We start from the raw sequence: 7,784 nt of genomic DNA, 5'->3' as shown, positions 1-7,784 counted from the left end.
GGGGAGGAGACGAGCCAGTCAGGGTGCAGTGTAGCAACGATGAAACATACAACTTCCCTCTAGTTCCTAAAGGCTCCCCATCCCATGCCCCCCACTATCATAATCCCAATTCTACCCTACAAATCTGGCTAGACTAGAGGATGTGCACTGGTACAGATAGGAACTGGAAATACAGGGAATCCAGGATAGATGATCCCCTCAGGACCAGTGGTGAGAGTGGTGATACTGGGAGGGTGTAGCAAAGGTGGGGTGGAAAGGGGGATCTACATAGGATCTACATATGACCTCCTCCCTGGGGGAATGGACAACAGAAACGTGGGTGAGGGGAGACGTTGGACGATGCAAGATATGACAAACAATAATTTATAAATAATCAAGGGCTCATGAGGGAGGGGGAGGGGGGACGGAGGGGAAAAATGAGGAGCTGATGCCAGGGGCTTAAGTGAAGTGCAAGTGTTTTGAGAACGACGAGGGCAATGCAATGCATGTACAAATGTGCTTTGCAAAATTGATGTGTGTATGGACTGTGATAAGAGTTGTTTGAACCCCTAATAAAATGATAAAAAAAGAAAGAAAGAAAACAATTGGCCCTTTCAGGATTGCAGGGGTCCGATGTAATCAACTTGTCACCATACAGCTAGTTAGTCTCCTTGAGAAATGGTGCCATATTAATAGGCACTCAGAACTGAGCTTTTTCTGTAAGCAATTTGAACATTCATCAGCACTAGGCTGATGAGCCTTAGTCAGAAGATGTCCGGGCATGTGGTCCATATATAATATCTTTATCCTCCATAGCTGCTTTGTCTGTATATTCCTTATACCCATGTCAAGGTCGCCCATGACATAGGTTAGCTGATGTCCACTGACTGAGTTATTTTCAATGCTTGCCTGTTTAGTGCCTCTTCCATGGCAGATGCTTTTTGTTGGGCATGGACGTATGATAGATACAACGATCTTCACACATAGGCCCATTCATGGGCTTCTATCCCAGAACTGGTTGTACTCAGTTTTGCAACTTTTTTCTTTCCAATTCCTCTGACTAACTGGCTACAGTAAATGTAGGCAAACTGTAGTCTGCAGGATGGCCACTTGGCTTTTAAAATGAAATCTTATTAAAAATAAAACACAGCTATACGTATATATGTATATATATGCAACTGTGTGCACGCTTCAATGGCAAAGTGATGGCAGAGGCTCTGTGACCTGCAAGCCTAAACTATTTACTATCTGGCCCTTTGCTAAAAACCTTGCCAATTTCTACTTTAGGCCACTTGCTGTTGACCATGTATCTATACATATTCTAGCATTGGCCTTTTTGTTTTCCCCACACACACAGTGATTGACCAAGTGCACTTAGTGAACTCGTCATTGGAAGCATTTTCTCTTGCCACTAAATTTCTTTCTTCCTTAAAACCATTTTTTTTTTTGTATTGTGAATTGGGTTAAGGTTTACAGAGCAGATCAGTTTTCCATTCAACAATTCATTTTGTTTCATGTCATTGATTGCAATTCCCACCATGTTCTCAGATGATCTGCTCAGCGTGCAGATTGAATAAGTATGGTGAGAGGATACAATGCTGACACGTACGTCTCCTGATTTTAAACCACGCAGAACAGTGGTTCTGGGCTAACAACTGCCTCTTGGTCCATATACAGCTTCCCCTGAGTGCAAATGTTCAGGAATTCCCATTCTTCCAACTGTTATCTATTGTTTGCGATGAGTCACAGTCAAATGCCTGTGCACAGATAGTAAAACGCAAGCAAACATCTCTGTGATTTTCTCTGCTTTTCGTTAAGGCCCATCTGATGTCAGCAATGGTATTCCTTGTTTTAAATAATCATTTAAATCTGGCTTGGATTTCTGGCAGCTCCTTGTAGGTGTGATATAAAACCATTTTTAATGATCTTCTGTAAAATGTAGTTGCATGTGATATCAATGAAATTGTTTGATAATGTCTGCATTCTGTTGGGTCACCTTTGTTTAGTAAGGATCCCCCATATGGCTAGAGGCATGAGCTGATGGAGGAGCACTGGTACCGCAGGGATGAGTGTTGGGGGTGGTTTGCTTATTCAGTTTCTTGCACCCTCTAGTCCTGTGTATGTCTCATGTACACTTTTGTTGTATAAACTCTTTACCTGCTCATTGGCATGGCTAGATTAAAAGACCCTATGATTATGTAAAAATGGGCATTATTTGAAAATGGAGCCAACCTAGTAGCCAAGTCTCCCTTTCCATGTCCTGAGTCTTCACTGGTGTATGAAATCCTGTCACTTGGAAAAGAATTTTGGTGATAGTTCAGGTTGATGTCATCTCGCCTGGGCCAGCCACGTTTCTCCCTGTGATATGATCTCACAGTCCTCCAGTACGAAGAGGAGGCAGGTAACTAGTACTACTTCTTAGGGAGGGGCTGAGAGTGTCAGGGGAATGTGGGAAGTGAAAAACCACAAGGGCATCCACAGAGATGTCTCCTTTCATCTGTCAGGTATTCCCAGCTAGGGCTCTGCCCCAGGCAGAACAAAGCAGCTCTGCTTGGGTGTTTATTATCTTTGAAGGTCAGTCCTTTGAATAGTCTCTGCTCTGCCACTGCAGGAGCCCAGTGCCTCTTTACAGGCAACCAAAGAGACCCTCTGGATCGCACATCTGGCTTTTGTACTTGTTCTAGCTCCTCCTCACCATCCCAGAGGGCACAGGTTGGTGATCTGTGCCCATCGGGCCATGGAGTCAAATCAGAATTGGCCTACAGTCTATTTTTGAATGGTCTGCGAACTAAGAGTGGTATTTATAGTTTTGAAGTATTGAAAGAAAGAAGGAGAGGGAGGGGAAGGGAGAAAGGAAGGAAGAAATGGAGAAAGAAAGAAAAAGGTTTTTTAAATCATTTTATTGGGGTCTTGGACGAGCCCAACTCTTTTTATTTTTTTAAATCATTTTATTGGGGGCACATACAACTCTTATCACAATCCATAAATCCATCCATTGTGTCAACCACATTTGTGCATTTGTTGCCATCATCATTCTCAAAACATTTGCTTTCTACTTGAGCCCTTGGTATCAGCTCCTCATTTTTCCCTCCCTCCCCATGGTCCCTCCCTCATGAACCCTTGATAATTTATAAATTTTTATTATTTTGTCATGTCTTACACTGTCTGATGTTTCCCTTCATTCACTTTCTGTTGTCCATCCCCAAGGGAGGAGGTTTAATGTAGATCCTTGTAATCAGTTCCCCCTTTCTACCCCATCCACCCTCCACCCTCCTGGTATCACCACTCTCACCACTGGTCCTGGATGCCCTGTGTTTCCAGTTCCTATCTGTACCAATGTACATCCTCTGGTCTAGCCGGATTTGTAAGGGAGACTTGGGATCATGATAGTGGTTGCGGGGGTGGGGGATGGTGGGGGGTGGTGGGGGGTGCCGGGGAGGAAGCATTTAGGAACTAGAGGAAAGTTAAATGTTTCATCGTTGCTACCCTGCACCTGACTGGCTTCACTCTTCCCAGTGACCCTTCTGTAAGGGGATGTCCAGTTGCCTACAGATGAGCTTTGGTTCCCCAATCTGCAGTCCCCTCATTCACAATGATATGATTTTTTGTTCTTTGATTTTTTGTTCTTTGATGCCTGATACCTGATCCCATTGACACCTCGTGATCACACAGGCTGGTGTGCTTCTTCCATGTGGGCTTTGTTGCTTCTGAGCTAGATGGCCGCTTGTTTACCTTCAAGCCTTTAAGACCCCAGATGCTAAATCTTTTGATAGGCGGGCTCCATCAGCTTTCTTCACCACATTTGCTTATGCACCCATTTGTCTTCAGTGATCATATTGGGAAGGTGAGCACTCAACGATATGATTTTTTTGTTCTTTGATGCCTGATAACTGATCCCTTTGGCACCTCGTGATCCCACAGGCTGGTGTGGCTTTTTCCATGTGGACTTCGTTGCTTCTGAGCTAGATGGCCACTTGTTTATCTTCAAGCCTTTAAGATCCCAGACGCTATATCTTTTGTTAGCTGGGCTCCATCAGCTTTCTTCACCACATTTGCTTGTGCACCCGCTTTGTCTTCAACTATCATGTTGGGAATGTGAGCATCATGGAATGCTAGTTTAATAAAACAAAGTATTCTTGCAATGAGGGAGTACTTGAGTGGAGGCCCAATGTCCATCTACTACCTTAATACTAGACCTATAAATATATGCATATATATCTATTTCCCCATCATCATATATAAATATACTTACATATGTTCATGCCTTTATTTAGACCTTTATAAATGCCCTTTGCCTCCTAGTTCTTTCCTCTCTTTCCAGAAAGGTTGTTATAGAGACCAAAGTACTTGCAAAACCAAAAGTATTTACTGTCTAACCCTTTAAAGGTCTGGTGTTCCCTGCATAGAGTATCAGTGGTCTTAAGTGTTAACAATCCGACTTTATTAACCCAATACTTGCTATTTTCTTCAGACCTTCAACTGCTTGGTACATCATACCAGCTTGTGAATTCCCCCTTACCAGAACCCCTTGCTAATTCTCCACTGGTAAAAGTCTTAATGATTGGGCCACCCTTGTCTGTCTGTACTCTGCTGAGCAGCAGTGATGGAGTTTGGATGGCCAGACAAGCAGTGAGGTGTGGACCAATTCTAAAATCCCATCTGATTACCTGCTTTCTCGGCCCATTCCTGATACCCATGCCACAGTTATGTCCTCCTGAAGTAGGCACCGGGATGGTTTGGGGAGAGGAGATATTTGTTAGGCTCCACAGAGTCACTCAGACCTTAGTCAAGCTGGCAGGGAGCTCAGGCTGAGCCCTGCCCCTGGGCGTTCTCCGCCAGTGGAGGGACACAGACAGGTTTTTCTGTCCCAGCACTGCACAGTCACCAGATGTTGGCTGCCCCAGAAAGGACATGACCTTGGGTTAGCTTGTTCTCTGCTGGTTGCGCATATCCCGAAGGAGCAGACAGCTGGAAACTGCTGCAGACTGCACTCCCTGCAGCTGGGCAACCATGCCTGCCTTGAAGGGAGCCCTGAGCAGCGTATTTCCGTGTCTAAGACAGCCTCCTCCTCACCTGAGGAACTCCAAGAGAAGGCTTGTGATTGGTTCTTCACTGCAGCCCCAGTAGCTAGCCCAGGACAAGTCCATTCTAGATGTATAATAAATGGTAGATAACAGTGAAGGCAGAAGTTCCCTTGAGAGCCATTTGGACATGCAAATAGCAATTTTTAAAAAACACCAGGGCTACTTCTTGCCTAGATTTTTTTATCTACTTTTGGGCTTCCAACTTCGTTTTTGGTAGTTGAAGACAGCACATCTGTGTCACTCTTCCGGGCTGCAGACTAATCATTTTCTATTTTTTAGGAACAACCTTATCAAGATATAATCCATATGCCACACAATTGGCCCATTTAAAGGGCGCAAGTCAATGTTTTTCAGTATTTTCATAGAGTTGTGTAATCACCACCGCAATCAATTGAAGAACATTCATCACTTCAAAAAGAAACTGCATCCTCTTTAGCTGTCACCCCTGCCCGATCTGCTTAACCTCTCCCTAAGCCATCAACAACCTACTTTCTGTTTCTACAGTCTAGATCAGTGGTTCTCAACTTTCCTAATGCCAGGACCCTTTCATACAGTTCCTCATGTGGTGGTGACCCCCCCAACCATAAAATTATTTTCATTGCTACTTCATAACTGCAATTTTGCTACTGCTATACATCGGGCAACCCCTATGAAACGGTCATTCGACCACCAAAGGGGTCACAACCCACATGTTGAGAACAGCTGGTCTAGATAGCTCATCAGAGCCTTGGTAGCATAGGGGATTAAGTGATGAGCTGCTAGCCACAATTTCAGTTGTTCAAACTCACCCAGCCCACCACCTGGAAAAGGTCTGACTATCTTCTCTGGCAAAAATATTACAGGAAATCTTGGAAATAGGAGCAGTTCTACTCAATCCTACAGGTTTGTTATGAGTCAGAACTGGTTCAACAGCACTGTGTTAGTCTGGGTAGACTAGAGAAACAAATTCACAGGCACTTATATGTATATAAGAGCAATTGAATATTGAGAAAACATCACAGCCCAGTCCAGATTAAGTCCATAGTCCAATATTAGCCCATATGTCTGATACTAATCTATAAAGTCCTCTTCAGACTCATGAAACACATGCAATGACACCGGATGCAGGAAGATCACGGGCCAGTGGGTGGGAAGTCTTGTCGGTCCAGTGGCTTTGTAGCATCTCAGCACCAGCAGGGGTCTCCAGTTCTCAGGACATGGGGTTTATCAGTGTAGTGCCATGTGTTTTGTCAGTAGAGCATCTCTCAGGGAGTCAGCAGAGAATCTCTCCCGCCTCCAAGGGGAAAATCCAGGAATTCCCAGAATCCTTAGGACAAGGCCATGTCCACACAGAGACCTCATTGGCTATGACCTGATTGATAGGCTAGACTCCACCCCTTCACTCTCAATCCTCAAATGGACACCAAATTATGTAACTACCACAGACACTGAAGTTTTTTTTTTCTTCTTTTTTCTTCTTGGGGGCAAGAGGGTACATTTCATGTTAATGGAATCATATCAAGTGTGGCCTTTGATGGCTGTCTTCTTTCACTTAGTCTCATGTTTTTGAGGTTCACTCGTGTTATAGCATATATTGGTACTTCATTTCTTCTTATGGCCATGCAATATTCTGTTGCGTGGCTATATCACACTCGGTCTATCCAAGCATCCACTGATGGACATTTGGGTTGTTTCCACTTTTTACCTATGATGAATAATTCCATGTTGTAGACAGGTTTTCGTGTGTGTGTGTGTGTGTGTGTGTGTGTGTGTGTGTGTGTGTATTACTCCTGTGTGTGGAATTACTCCTGCTCACACCTTGAGGTAGTGCCAGATGAATTTCCACAACAGCTGCCATTCTGTATTCCTGTACGTAGTTGTGTGAAGGCTTTGATTGCATTTCCCTGGTAACTGATGATGCTGAGCTCCTTTTCCTGTGCTTATTGGTCATTTTGACATCTTTGGAGAAATATCTGTTCAGATCCTTTACTCACTTTTTAAGATTTTTTTTAATGGAGATGTTTGAATTCTCTCTGTCTTTTAAATAAGTCGCTCATCAGATACAGTGTTGCTATTGTTATTGGGCGCTCTGGGGCCCGTTCCGACTCATAGCAATAGAATGAGTCCCCCGCACAACGGAAGGCACCACTGCCCAGTTCTGCGCTAGCCTCACACTTGCTGCGTTGGGCCCGTTCTTGTGGCCACGGTCAAATGATCCCCTTGGGGATCTTCCTCTTTGCCGAAGCCTCGTTACCAAGCCTGATGTCCTTTTCCAGAAACTGGTCTCTGAGACCAAGTATCTGAGACTAAGGCCCTGGATCTTTCATTCTAAGGAGCGTTCTGACTGCCTTTCTCCCAAGGCAAATGTGTTTGTTCTTATGGCCGTGCGAGGTCATTGTAACATTCCCCATCAACACCAGAACTGAAACGCATCCATTTGCCTTCAGTCTCCCTCACTCATTGGGCAGCTTTTGCATGCAGAGGAGACCATTTAAAACAATACCGGTGCCTTATGTCTGGTGCGTCTTGGTCCTAGAAGTGACATCCTTGCTCTTCAACACATTACTGAAGTCTTGGGCAGCAGATTGTCCCAGTACAGCGAACAGGTCCGGGACCGGCGAACTGCGGCTCTCCGGCCCTTGTGGCTCTTTCAGCCCATACATGTGGCTCTTTCAGTCCATACATGTGGCTCTTTCAGCCCATACATGTGGCTCTTTCAGCCCATACATGTGGCTCTTTCAG

This window comes from Echinops telfairi, unplaced genomic scaffold (assembly GCF_000313985.2).
Source record: "Echinops telfairi isolate 266 unplaced genomic scaffold, ASM31398v2 ScPeMD7_7468;HRSCAF=8506_0, whole genome shotgun sequence".
Classification (NCBI taxonomy): Eukaryota; Metazoa; Chordata; class Mammalia; order Afrosoricida; family Tenrecidae; genus Echinops; species Echinops telfairi.
This window is presented reverse-complemented; position numbering follows the sequence as displayed.